A 14910-nucleotide genomic window follows, 5' to 3' on the forward strand; every position below is an offset into this window, starting at 1 on the left:
TACAGGATTGATGGATGAGCAGCCTAAGGCTCGGAGACGGCAAAGCACCAGGTCACTACTAGGTGTTAGGCGTCTGGTCCCATTACACCGCGAATCCACGATTCGAAGCTCTTGCGTTTCTATTCTCTTTCCCTGACACTGACACGCGCTGAGCTCAGCGCGAGGGTCGCGCGAAATGCCGAAGCCGCGGCGAACTCCAGCGGGCGAGCTCGGGACCAGCCCGAGGGCTGCGGGCGCGGCGCGGTCGGACCGGCCAGCGCGGGAGGCGCAGAAAGTCTGGGGGGAGGCACCGAGCCTTGCATCTGAGGCCAGGGCTGCCTCCGGGGGCATCCCCCTCACCCAGCCCCGGGCAGCGGGAGGCGGGGAGCTGCGGCACACGCAGCCCAGTGCGGGGCGGGGGGAAGGTGCTGCCAGCGCAGAGGCGGCCCGGGAGCAGCCGATGGACTCGGACGAGCCAGGCAGGAGCTAAAGGCGCCTCCCAAGGTAAAGAAACTTCGCTCCTTTGTCAGCGCGGCGCTGCGCCCCGGCCGCCAGCTGTGGCGCCGCCTTTGTCTCCGGCACCATCTCTCCTAGAGTCCGGGGCTCCAGCAGCATCTCTGCCCCGGGGACCGGATCGCCCTGCACGGGGCTGCGCAGCCCCAGCGCTGCAGTTTGGGGGAGAGATCGGGCCCGGTTCGGTTAATGGCAGCTGCTGAGCCGAGCCGGGCCGGGCCGAGCCGCCCCATGCTCGACTAGGCAGTTAGACGCCAGCTGTTTGCTGCAGGCGGTTCTGCCATCTATTGTTACAGCGGCGGGGCTGGGGGGGGGGGGTAGATATCTGCCCCTGCCCCCACCCCAGCTGGAAACACCAGCCCGCTGGGGCAGCCAGGAGCTGCGAGACACAAGGCGCAGTTTGCCCTTTGAAATGGCCGGGGACCGGGCAGGCGGCTGCTGGCGCCGCCCTGAGAAGGGAACTGGCTGGAGTTGGCTGGGCCAGGGCGGTTTGTGTCCCCGGGATGATTCTCCCTTTGTGACAGCGGGTTACTCCTCGCCCCAGGACTGCCGGTGCTTGTACTCCGAGGAGCCAAGCTAGCGGGGGGTGAATCCTCAGCTGAGCGCCGGGACCGGCCAGGAACGTGAACTCGTACAAATACTTTGCTTATCATCGTCCATGTGGGAGTCATTCGGGTTGGGAAGGCCACAAAAACGAACCTATCAATAGCAGGGGGAGAGAAGAGAAGGAAAACCCCCGCTAAATCCCCCCCAACACACACACACACACACACACACTCTCTCTCACATTGCAAGTTCTTGGGGCAGAGAATGGGCTTGATTTCCCACTCACCCTGGTTTTATCCCATTAGGTTCAGTGGAGTTACTCCCTGATTTACACAGCGAATCAAGCACTGTCTAATACCATAGAACAGCAGTTCTCAACTGGGGGGGGGGCACAGCCCCCCATTTCACGGGATCCACAGGCCCTGAGCCCAGCACCCACAGGGTACAAGCCGGAAGCCCCAGTGCCCCGAGGGGCAGAAGCCCTGAGCCGCTAATGCCAGGAGCCCAGAGCCCCGCAGGGCTAAAACCTGGATCTCCGAGCCCCACTGCCCAGCAGGGCTAAAGCTGAGAGCCCTGAGCATTGGTGTCCCCGGTGGGGCACAAACCCCAAACTCAGCACCTGGTGCTGCAGAAGCCCCGAGTCCCCCAGCCTAATGGGGCTAAAGAAGCTCTGAACCTCCAGCCCCTTGGAGTAGAAGCCCCCCCTCCCCCCGCGATTGAAGCTCAGAGACTGGAGCCCCCCTGCACCTGGATCCAGGAGCCCTATCTCTATGCCTCCCCCCCCTTGCTAGGCCCTGGAATTTTTATAGCATGTTGCAGGGGCCCTCAGAAAGAAAAACACTGAGAACCCCTGGGGTAGAACAGTATAAGCACTAAACAAATCAACATTATTCACATTTGCAAAGAGTAAAGAAAACTACATAGATTATAAAAGTGCCATCTCAGGTTAAACTATATACATTTAAAAGGAAAATATCTCCCCTGGCCAGTGTGCCCAGTAAAAAATGTTTAAAATTTAATTTGTTTTTTATGTTTTTTCCTGTTTCCTTTTTAAAATTTCATTCATCTTGGAAAAGGAAAATAGACTAGACAGTTTCATTTTTTGCTTCTAGTCAATTTCACTTTCAGGTTCTCATGCACTAGCAGAGTGCTGCAGTGTTTGGGTTGCAAACAAATTCATGAAAATGTTGCTATTGCTATTTTCAAAATGACAAAACCTAGAAGTTTTGCTTAATTACCTGACAGCATCAGGTAATTATACAGGGCCTGGGGGCTTAGGGTTCCCAGCTTTAGTCCTGCAGGTGGTGGGGCTTGGAGCTTCTGCCCCAGTGGGGTGCTGGGGCTCAGGACTCCCAACTTTAGCCCTGCAGGGTGTGTGTGTGTGGGGGGGGGCTTGACCTTTCTGCCCCGTGGGGCACCAGGGCTCCAGGCTTCATCCCCGCAGGGCACTGGGGCTCATGTTACCCGCACAATTTAAGATTCCACCCCTAACCCTCTCTCATGGGTACTCGGGACGTAATAGATGGTTCCTATCCCTACCCATCCTCATAGGTACTCAGAGTGTAACTTTACCTGGGCTCTACCTCTCTGTGGGCTTTGGACTTTAGTCTTGCGGGGCTTGGGGCTCCAGACGCCCAGCTCTGGGGCTCCAGGCTCCCAGCGGGACACTGGAGCTCAGGACTTTAGCCCCACAGTGGGCTGGAGCTCTGGGCTCCCACCTTTATCCCCGCATGGTGCCGGAGTTCAGGGTTTCTGCTCCGTGGGGCTCCTGGCTTCTGCCCTGCGGGGTACTGGGGCTCGGAGCTCACAGCTCACGGGCCCACTTCTGTGTCATTGTGCAATAATTATGCCCAGGGGCTTGTTGTTGGTTTTTTTTGGGGGGGGGGTTGTAGTAAAGTGAGTACAGTGCAATTTCTCTCATCACAAGATTTATTACATTTTCTCACTGGTAATAAGTCTCAAGTCGCAGCCCTGCCAGGAGCTGGTGAGCCCAGTGATAAATTGCCTTCTTCAAGACAAGACGTTCAATCTGTGACCTGTTATGGCACTAAGACAAAACGTATACAGGTCTGATTCCAATCTCACATACACTGGTGTAAATCTGCAGTACTCCACTGAAGTCACTTGAGTCACAAAGTGTATACCAGTGTAAGTGAAATCAGATTCAGTCCCTTGTACTGTAGTGGATATCATGCAGTGCCACTGTAACCCATGCCTGCTTGGTGTGGTGTTCGGTCCCCCTCTAGAGGCACTTAGACCATCTAGAGATTCAGAGGGGTAGCCGTGTTAGTCTGCATCCACAAAAACAACGAGGAGTCCGGTGGCACCTAAAGACTAACAGATTTATTTGGGCATAAGCTTTTGTGGGTAAAAAACCCACTTCTTCAGATGCATAGGGTAAAAATTACATAAATATTTATGCTGGCATCTGTAATTTTTCAATCCATGCATCTGAAGAAGTGGGTTTTTTACCCACAAAAGCTTATGCCCAAATAAATCTGTCAGTCATTAAGGTACCACCAGACTCCTTGTTGTTTTTATCTAGAGATTGATGTGTCTGCTATAGCCTTGGCTAACAGGCAGGGAGCTTTTAGCTCATGCAGTAGAGGCTGATGCCTTTAGCTCCAAAGATCTCAGGTTCAATGCTGCCCCCTGACAACTGGGGTCTGTCAGCGATACTCCACCTCTTTGCCAGGCCAATTGGTAGTTATATTGGTATCTGGACGTTGGAAATAAACTGTACAAACAGTGTTGCAACACTAGAACAGACCGCTGTTTGATCCATTCTGTTGTGATGCCTCCAGAGATAGGGAATACATGCTGTATTAGAAGAAGGTGGAAGTGCTTGCAGTAGAGATCAGGTGTTGTAATATAGATACTCTGACTACATGGGACTTGATTCACCTCCACAAAAGGAATTGAGGGGTGGGGGACCTTGGGCTTGTAAGCTTTTCAGAGCATGGATTTTTTTTTTACTGCATAGTACCTAGCACAATGGAACCCTGATCTCAGTTAGGGCTTCTAGGCCCCACTGTAATCAAAATAAATAACAGAGCCCATATGTTGCAAAATTATTCCATTTTGCTCTGTGATCCTTCCTTCAATAAGGTCAGCAAACATACACAGCCAGATTTTTAAAAAAACCAGCATCATACTGGGAACTGCTGAGTGCTTAAATGGAAGTCAAGCACTTTTAAAATTTGGTCCATGAGTGGGTGCTTAAAATATGGCCCATAGAGTCTAATGCTAGTATGTACATTTGAGGGCAGAAATATAACTGACTCTGCTTTCCCAGAAATGGCTGCATCTGACTGATGGGTAGTTTGATCCCTGCATATTGTTTAATTTACAAAATACACCGGGATTCTACAAGATGAATGATGTTATATTAATAAAGCTCATTCACTCAATCTTTACCACTAAGTTACTAGTTCAGGTCATGCTCCTGGAACATGCCCACCAAATATTTTTCAAGTAACATTTTATTTCAAAGCATTATGACCAAATCCATGTTTGCTAGGACTGCAGGGAAGCCTTTGGAAAATCACCAGGAATGAATTTGGCCTGACAAGTTTCAAGTGGACATTTTGTGTTAATGTTTTTTCCCCACTGAGCGCACCATATGACAGCATAGTTGCTATGACACGTCATTGTTCTTGAACAGCATGATACAGATTTCAGCAAATACTGTATAACTTTTAAACTCTCAGCTAAACATGGCAGCTGATATCTTTAACCTAGACTGCTACTGTGTATGTTTTGGGATTGTTTGATGGACTGAACTTGTCCACATTCTGGGTACATGCTGGAGAAGTGCAAGCAGTTCTGTACTGGACTGAATGCAGTTAATGTATCAGAAAAGTGTGCACATCTGCTGAAAAAGCAATCTGTAGACTGCAGTGTAAAGTGAATGTTGCACATGTTTCTGAATGAATTAGGCCATTAACCAGTGTAATAATGTGCAAGACCAACTAGAGTCCATGAGCCTCGTTCTGATCAGACACCAATTTTAAACCACTGGCTTCAATGGAGGTTCTTCCAATTTACACCACTATAAGAGCAGTATCAGGTTAAAAAATAGCCATAGATGAAAGACAAGGTGCGTGCTGATGATCTCCTCATAAAAAGGAAAAAGTCTACATTCCATGAAAGTCTTGGTCTCCTCTCCTTTAATATGTTCATGTGTATATGCCAGACTATGCACCAGAAGCTATGTCCTTAGCCAGTGGAATGTCAGGTCATACAACACATGACTGAGGTATCCTTGGCCATATGCTACAAGCCCAGCTGTGCAAAAGTAAAAAAAAATAAAAATACCAGCACAAGGAGGAAAAAATAACTTTGCCCATTTTAAATACACTAAATACGTTGCTTTTTATTTTATCAACCTTCAATGTAAGACTGCAGGGTGGCTTTGGGGAGGGAAGACTGCCAAATCCTAGTCCCTTGGATGTCAACAAGAGCTTTGCCATCCACTCAGCAAGTTCAGGACTCGCCCTGTAGTGACCGCCCTGCTTTTATATCTGTCAGCCCAAAAAATGGTAAAGGGGTAAAAATGGAAGTAAGAAATAATTGTGACATTCCTCTGGTAAATAGGGGATTTATTTTGGGGGGAAAAATCTCATTTTGTAAAATTGGCAGAATCCATAAACTTTGCAAAACTCTAGGAATCAGTGCCAAATGGCTCATTGCAGAAATGCTGCTATATAGTCATGGGGAGGCAGGTAGCCCTGTGGGGGGGCACTGTTAGCCTTTACAGAGAAGTGACTATTTAGTTGTTGATATACAGTGAAGGCATGTCTACACTTACGTCCAGAGCAATCGATCCAATGGGAGTCAATTTATTACGTCTAGTGAAGACGCGATAAATCGACCACCGAGCGCTCTCACGTCGACTCCAATACTCCGCCAGAGCGAGAAGTGTAGGCGGAGTTGACGGGGGAGCATCAGCAGTCGACCTACCACAGTGAAGACACCGTGGTAAGTAGATCTAAGTACGTTATTCACGTAGCTAAAGTTGCATAACTTAGATTGATTCCCCCCTTAGTGTAGACCAGGCCTAAGACTTAGAACAAGCACTGTATAAACATTAGCTAATCAATCTTGGCAATATGCCTGAGATGCACAATGGGGAAGTACTCTCAGCCACCTCTTAGATAGGGAAACTGAAGCAGAGTAGTTAGGTGAGTTGCCCACAGTCAAACAGACAGTCAGTGTCAGGGCTAGTATTAGAATGTAGGAATTTCTGGCTCTTATGCCTGTCCTGAGATAACTTTTCAGACTACACTTGTTATATGCTTACCAATCCTAGATTCTTTTCTGTAGCTAGACTGGTAATTTTGCTAAAGCTCAACATCTGTGTCGTAAACAGAAGGATCTGACATTTCCGTCACAATTTCTCATGGGTTTACATAACTCAACTTGTTAAGCAATTCATATCAAAACACAAAAAGCCTGAATTGTGATGCCTCTTATTTGCTTGTCCGGCCCATTTGATGTCTCAGCTAACAGGTGAAAACATGCATCTGCTCTTATTCTCCATCTGATTCAGCTCCCTTTTCCCTGAACTGTATGGCAGAGGGGATGGGTACAAGTACTAAAACCTCCTGTATGGTCAGTAATTTGTGAGAAGTCAGTGCTGCAGAGTCATTCTTCACTGCAGGAGGAAGAACGGATAGCGAACCTTTCAGGATGCTCAGAGGTTGTATTATAAAACTACACTACCACTACAAAAAATAAAGCTTAAAGAAAAACTGTCCACTCGGTACCTTAAAAAGAGCTATAGTTCCCCTCCAGGATGCGGGTCACAACTGAGTTAAAATCCCAGCAGGAAGGTGAGCACCCATCAGTTCTCTAAGCTAGGATAGTTGTGAGCATGACTGACTAGAGAAGTTTGCACCCCTGCTTGCCAGTCTTATTCTTGTGAGCAGTGAGAGGCCTGCCTGCTTGTGGCTAAATCCTGCTCTCAGTTACACAGGTGAAAAAGCTGGAGTAAATGAAGTTACACCTGCTTTACAATGGTGTAACAGAGCAGAACCTGAGCTTTGCGGAGCAGGATTCCTGCCACTTTCATCCTGCTGCCTACTCACAACTGAGGAGCTGGCCCTTATTTCTAAAACCTTCTCACATTAAATTACCTGTTGTCTGTGTCTCCATGATTCTAATGTTATCACATATCAGAATTTAAGAAAAACATGAGATGTAACTGACACTGTAGTTAGGTCCTAGGTTTTTACAGGGCTCTGCAAATAGTTAGGTTCCATCTACACAGACAAGACCAAACAGATCTAGCAGAGCTGGGAGAATGATCACATTGTAACACAGACCTCCAACACTGCAAAATTTGCTGTGTGTGCAAGCTTTTATATAGGCGAGTGGTATGGACCGTGAGCAGAGGGTTTACACAGTGAGCCAAGTCCTGTTCTTTTAACCTCATGCAACTGTGGAATAAAGTGGATATTGCACGTTGATGGAGGTTTAGAAAAATAAATACATTCGGGTGTTCTGCACAAAAGGACCCTTTATAATCATTGGCTGCCGTGATGGGCACTGCTAATGGCCAGTGAGCAGGGAACCCTTATTTAATCACAGACTATGTCTACATTACAGAGACTATAGCAGCAGAGCCCTGTAATGTAGACAGAGCCTATGCAGACAGAAGGGGTTTTTCTGTAGATGCAGAAACATCACCTTCTCGAACGACATTAGCTACCCTGATGGAAGCACTCTTCTGTTGACACAGCTGCATCTACTCTGGCGGTTATGTTGGCGTAGCTATGCAGATATGACTTTCAAGTGCAGACCAGCCCACAGGAAGAATGAAGGGGCAGTTCCCTGAGGGTCTGAGCACAGTACCTGGCTGTCTCTCCCTCACGCCCAGCTGCTGAGGATGTCCAAGGGCAGATCTACACTGAAAAGTTATATTGGCATAGATCCATTGGTCTGACATAGCTACACTGATATGATCCCCAGTGTAGATGGAGCTATATCAACAGAAGAGTGCTTTGTTCTGGGATGCAGTGGTACTATGCCAATAGAAACCCCCCCTCTGTCAGTGTAGGCTGCCTCTACACTCTTGCTATGCCAGCGTAGCTCTGCCAACATAGAGTTTCCTTAGTGTAGACAGACCCGCAAGCTATTAAAGGTCAGAGAGCTGGAGGGAACTGAAATGGGCATTAACTCCTGTGGCAGACGGGAGAAAGCAGGGCTGATAGGATTATTAAAAAAGTAAAAGAAATAGCAGACCAGGAAATCACCAAAAGAGTTTCACTCCACCCATGCAGCTTAGTGAAGAGTGTACATCTTCCTAGTTTCTGCCCTGTCTTCTACCTGCAGTTAATCCTTGGGCCTCTTTTGCCAGGGGGTAGAGTAAGTAGTTCTTGGTGTCCCAAGTACCTCACTCAGTCTCTTCTCTTCTCATTGCCTGGGCTCCCTGTCCTCCAAAGTCTCTGTGCAGCAAGCTTGCCCCCAAAGCGGAGGTGTGGGCTATCTGTCAAGTTCCATGCCCAGAGCTGAGGCACACAGGAGGGTCTGTGTGAGACTCACACCAGCTCCCTGACCACTGCTACTGCCTGAGGAAAAAAACTTAGTTGCCCTGTACCCAGCAAATGAGACAGCAGAGAGAGAGCAGGTGAGACAGTGAGTGGGGGGGAGATTTTCAAAGGCACAGAGGGGAGTTAGGTGTCCAGCATCCACTGGGCGTCTGTTGTTTCTTAAGAAATTAAGACATTGCTCCAAGGCTTCTTTCCATCCCTCAAGGTGGGACATCAGGCTCTTTCCAAATCAACTCAGGCAAAAGTGGCTCTCCTTTCAGGGTGAATCTTAGATTCACCTCCTTCCTGTTTAACAGCAGCTACAGACTCCATTCCACCACAAACTCCAGCAGAACCCCTGATCCTATGTTCTTACCTGAGCATGGAAACCTCCTCAGAAAGGCCTTGGAGCATTAAGGTCTGGCCAAGTTGAAGACAACCTTGTGTACTTGGAGAAGCCACCAACTTGGTTTCTTTGCAGTGGGTGTGTCAATGATGATGGTGGTGGTTGTACTGAGATGGTACTATGCCCAGTCTCCAAAGCCTGCATGATGAGGATCTTTGTTCCAGCATGTACAGTAATTAGAAAAACAGAGGCAAGCAGTCAGAAGAGATGAAGAATAACCTGGCACTTCTAGCTTCATTGTATTGCCATGTCTGAATGTTCAAAAACCATGAGTCAGGGCTTCCAAAAACTCATGAGATTGACTTAATAATAATGAAATATTAGCAGTAGGTTCTTTTTATTTGCCTTCTGGTTTTGAAGTATTTAGGATTCACATGTTCAAACTTTTTTCTGCAACCATGAGATTCATATAGTCACATGACTCCAGGAGCTGGGACTTTAAGGAACACACTACATATTGCACAATTCAATAAAAATGACAAGAATTGCCAACACTGCTTTTATAACACTACCTGATTCCTGGCTAGAAGAGACTAGCAGCCACTTGTCAAAGAGGTTTTAGAGGAAGAGTCTGAATGATGTTTTCTTACCCTGGCAAGTCATAAAAGGGAAGTCTCTAGATAGGATGTGTCTTTCCTTGAACTTGTCGTTTTAATGGAAATGTTGACAGAGCATTAACTACATTTAACAAACAGCAATAAGCAGTTTTAGTAAAATTAATATCTGCATAACTTTTACTGCCATCTCATTAAATGGCTATTTAAACACCTAAAGACTCCTTGAGAGTTTCACATATTATTTTGAAAACAATTCCTTTAATTGATTAAGTAATTTTGGGGTAGTTACTCAGCAGCCTGATTTGTCTGAGTTAAATTTGCCAAGTCATTCTTTCTTGTGCATACACCTACTGAAGCCACATTTATTGGGGTCTACTAGTCATCTGGTCTTCAACACAGTTGGCTACTAGCCTAATGGTTCTGAGTGTCCTTGACTCTAGATCCTTGAGTCTGCCGGAGCTGCACTTGACTGAGGATCTCAAGGAGCCTTTAATGCCACATTTGTTCTCTCCAATTCTTGAGGCTCCTAGGACTGTTCAGATGCCTGAGTGAGACAGATGAACCTCAGGGACGCCTCAAGCGATGAAGTTGTGCCCTCTTGCACCAGGGCTGAATTTGGCCTATTTGGACAAGTAGCTCACTTCCCTGACTGTGCGAGTATTTTCCCTGCTTAGGATGACCAGATGTGCCGATTTTATAGGGAGAGTCCTGATTTTTGGGTCTCTCTCTTATATAGGCTCCTATTACCCCCTCACACACCTCCGGTCCCGATTTTTCACACTTGCTATCTGGGCACCCTATCCCTGCTGTACATTCCCTAATACAGTCAGCCTAATTTTAAACATGGCAATGAAGTGGAGATTAATCAATGGACTAACTAATCTCACTGTCAGAAAGCTCAGCCTAATGTTTCCCTTTCGTAATTTCATTCCATCACTCTTGGTTATACCTTTATAATGAACTCCCAGATCTCCCTGGAATTCACAGCCTTCAAATATTAATGAGATCATTTCTTTCAGTGTCTAAAGGATGTTACATAGCAGGTGCCCCCATCCCATGCTCTGGCACTGGTGGTGAGAGGAGCTTACAATGTCAATAATGCAGAGTGATGAATGTGATGTATTGAAAACGGTGTTAAAGTTACAAGCTATCACTTTAAGCTGGCAGGTGTTTCCTGGCCCTACTTGTGTGCTAGGGGGCTCTGTAGGGAAGCATGCAGGCGGAGTATTCAGGAGCAGTCAACCTGCAAAAAGCCATCCTAGAGCAAGGCAGGTTGAGTTGTGACTCACTGCCGTAGGGAGCAGCCTGCTTTGTCTCCCCATTTTTGGTTCTTGTGTATTAGGTTCTGGATTTTACAAACTAAAGCAGTGTTACGTTGCAACCTTCCAGAACAAGTATTTTATGTTTATCTAACTTCTGTGGTTATGCCATGAACACAATAAATAGTGAACCGCTCATCTGTAAACACCCACCCTATCCCCATGCTTCAGATAAAACATATCCCCAGACAGCCTGTCCCTAAGGGTATGTCTACACGGCAATTAAAAACCCACGGCTGGCCCATGCTGCTCACACCACAGGGCTATTTAACTGCAGTGTAGATATTTGGGCTCAGTTTGCAGCCTGGTCTCATCCTGAACCCAAACGTATATGTTATAATTAAACAGCCCTACAGCCTGAGCCCTGTGAGCCCAAGTCAGCCGGCAGTGGCCAGCCCCGGGTCTTTAATTGCAGCGTGGACATACCCGGAGTGCTCTGGAGAAAAAGATGAGCTCATAGTACATATAGAAAGTTAACAAGGCTCTAGTGCACTAAGGGGGCAACGGAATGACAGTTGAGGGGCCTTCAGTCAGAAGCTCTCACCCATTTGTAACTAGGGAAGTCCAGCTCAAACCTTTTCACTGGTTGCAACGGTGGATATGTGGATCATAGAGAGAGGGGCAGTCTCTGATGTAATCTGATCCCAAACCCTTTCAAGATTAAATTCACAGGCAAGCAGCAACTCCTAAAGCACTGATGCCCTCGCCTTCGTTGTGAAAGCCCACTGACTTAGGCTGAAATTCACCTCGTGCAGAGGTCCAGCACAAGGAATAGTACCAATTCAATCCTTAAAATTGGCCATGACTTAAACAGTGCATAGCTCTCGGGCTTGTCCCCTGCACAGGGGTGAATTTCAGCCTCAGTGAGGGGCTGCATTATGTGCCAGCTTTAGTTTCCAGGCGGTTTCAAGCAGGGCTGCCAAGAGTGCGTTCGGGCCCTGGTGAAAACATTTTTGGGGCCCCCCCAGCAAGGGTGGACTGGCTAAACCGGGCCAACGAAGCCGGTGAAGCCGGGCCCTAGGCCCTCTTCCGGACCTCTGGGCCCTGGTAATTTGTACCAGCTTCCCCACCCCTCTCGTCGGCTCTGGTTTCAAGAGTTTATCCCCTCTGTCATATCTAGACATATTTAACTTTTAATTTTTCCTTGAAAGCCATTCCTGCCAGCCACACAAGTACATTTGTCATTCTTCCAATTGGCCACTGTCTTTCTGCTAGTGAGTTTCTGCCTCCCTCTGAATGTGCGCTTTGGAGTAACATTACCCAGCTTGCATGTGCTCCAATTGAATCTCATTTGTTATTCTCTGCCTACATTTCTCATCTCCCTATGGTCTTGAGCCAAAGCCCACTGAAGTCTACAGGAAACTTTCCACTGACTTCAGTGGACTTTTGACTTCATCAAAAAATCCTGCCACATAAACCACGTATGTTTTAACCAGGCCATTTTCTACTTAATCACACTAAAATTTCAAGCCTTTTCTTCTCTCTCTCTACCTGTTCTTGCCCATTCCCACACTGCATGTTGTTTTCTATTTTGGATCATCTGAGCCCATCCCTACATAGCTGACTTCTCTCTTGCACTGCTGCACCTACCAGATTGAAAACGCATTCTTTTTCTTCCTGTGTATCCAAACAGAATTGAAAATACATGTAACAAATATTCCCTGTGAGGCCATATTTGTTCGTGGTATGTCCACTTGTAACAATAGCTCTGCTGGGCTATTGTGTAATCAAGCAGACCGCCTGGATAGAGCAGATTTTCGGTAACATTTTTAATAGCAAGGGCTAGATTCCCCGTAGATATTTGGCACAGAGGTGTGCAAATTACATCTCCCTGTGTCAGCCCGGCCCTCTCTTCCCCTAGGGGAAATTCACTATGAGGGAGCACAGATGGTGTTGCCACACCTTGCTCTCCATTAAGGAGGCAGGTTTAACTTACTGATGGGTCTCCTTTGGAGGACTTCCAGTGGGTGTGTTGAATCAGCATAACTCCTGACCACTCCTTTCTCCAGCCATTTCCTGGGCACCTGAGGATTCCTTGGCAAAGGCAAAGTTGCAGTGGCTTTCTGCCACCACAAATCCCCCAACACCCCTCCCCAGACCTTTCCTTGCCATCCCCTGCCACTGAATCCAGCTGTAAAGGTCCCATCACTTACTTACAAAGCCTTGAAATATTTGATTTTGCTGCTTTCTTTTCCCTTCTCCAATATGGGGTAGGAAAAGCTAAGAACTGTGGGCTTAACCCAACAAGCTGTGCAAGCTCACTAACACAAAAGAGAGCATTCAGAACTGAGAATTAAATTTGCTCCGGTGCCACCTTAACCCATCTAGCTGCCACATATATGGACAGATGATCTAAGATCTTACAGTGCTCCATAGCACTGTTTGGAATAAATCTGCAGAACAGCTCACTGGATAATTTCTCCCATCTATCTATCCTGTCAGTGTCTCTCTTTAACATCAGCTATTTATATCTCATGCCGCCACAGTCTCCTTATGCAGACATATTCATGGCCAATACAAGAAAAATCCTCACTTCCCCTTAGCGTTCGCATTACTATGCGTCCCCAATAACCAGCACTCTTCATCAAAGCACTGTCTCCTGAAGATAGGAGTAGCGTCCATGCTGACTGCCAAGCAGGGCCAGTGCAAGGATGTTTTGCGCCCTAGGCGAAACTTCCACCTTGCGCCCTCCCCACCCCACACACCCCTACCCTGAGGCACCCCCCCTGCAGCAGCTCCCTGCTCCGCCCTGAGGCGCCCCCCCCCCGGCAGCTCCTCACTCCCACCCTCCGCCCTGAGGCACCCCCCCCTGCCCCAGCTCACCCCTGCTCCGCGCACGAGCACGCCATGGCCGCTTCACTTCTCCCACCTCCCAGGCTTGCGGCACCTAAGCTGATTGGCACCGCAAGCCTGGGAGGTGGGAGAAGTGAAGCGGCCACGGCGTGCTCAGAGAGGAGTCGGGGCAGGGGTGAGCTGGGGAGGGGAGTTCCCCTGCGTGCCACCCCGCCCCTTACTTGCAGCAGGAAGCCCTCCCCGCACTCCCCTGCCCCAGCTCCCTCCGCCTAAATGCCGGTGGTGACTGGGGCGGCCGAAGATCCGGCCGCTGCGGTCACTCCCGAAGAAAATGGCACCCCCCAAATCCTAGTGCAGTTACCTAAATGGTTGCACCGGCCCTGCTGCCAAGCTGAGAAGAAACAAACAACTGACCACAACTGGCTGGGTGTACTCCATTTTATAAACTCCACTCCTGCAAAGAGCTGCACTCGAGAGAACAAGAGTTTAAAGAACTGCAGCATCTGGTAGAGAATCAATAGCAACACTTCTGGGTCAGACTTTTCGCCTTTATTTTTGCTGCACTGCTTAACGCCCATTTGTGAGCACAAGCTGAGAGGCGCAGAATTTGGCCACTGGTGACAGTCTGATACCTCTTCTGGAGATCCTTAAATATAGATCAGACACCAGGCCAAACCTCCTTTAGGGCTGCATTTCTACTTCAGGCCCTGATTCACCAATCCATTTACGCAAATGCTCAACTTTAAAACACATGCTTATATCTCATTGACCTTAATGGGTCTTAGGCCCAGGCTTACGTGATTTACTAAGCAGGGATAGACTCAAGTCCATGCTTAAGTGTTTTGCTGAATCGGAGCCCCAGGGACTTATAGACCCACTTCAAATCTTTTGGAGTTTTGCTTGGTTAAGACTGCATGTTTTAGCCAAGTGAATCTGAGGAGGAGATGCTAGAATAAGAACAAACTACTGGGTCTTTCAAAAGGGAAAAATTAATTGAAAATGGTCTGACATTATACTTGGAATTAATTATTTATATACACATATAGTATAGAAAATATATCATATATAAAGGGCAAATACACGACTATATACAGAACAGTTATGGAAGAGTATGACTCGCCTCTAGAGCACTCCCTTGTGGCCAGGGCCTTCCCCTCAGTTGCCACCACCAAAAGGCCATTTAGGCCTGCTGGTGATCCACCTCTGCTTGGGACTCAGCCCTCCAGCCAGTACATGGATACTCCTGGCCCTTCCTGGGTTAACAA

The 14910-nt window shown here is 47.7% G+C and overlaps 1 protein-coding gene across 3 annotated transcripts in view; it reads left to right on the plus strand.

Moving 5' to 3' along the window:
• The first annotated feature begins 410 nt into the window (after positions 1-410).
• The window catches only part of KANK4 (KN motif and ankyrin repeat domains 4), a 54585-nt gene continuing 40085 nt past the window's right edge, over positions 411-14910 (plus strand). For 2 of the 3 annotated variants that reach the window (XM_039486591.1, XM_039486593.1), the window contains exons 1-2: positions 417-483; positions 5828-6018. The gene's annotated coding sequence lies outside the window, so the exon portion shown is untranslated. Of the gene's footprint in view, positions 484-5827; positions 6019-14910 lie in introns of all 3 variants that reach the window. The other variant, XM_039486592.1, reaches the window with a different exon arrangement.

This window comes from Mauremys reevesii, linkage group 8 (assembly GCF_016161935.1).
Source record: "Mauremys reevesii isolate NIE-2019 linkage group 8, ASM1616193v1, whole genome shotgun sequence".
In the NCBI taxonomy this organism is placed as follows: Eukaryota; Metazoa; Chordata; order Testudines; family Geoemydidae; genus Mauremys; species Mauremys reevesii.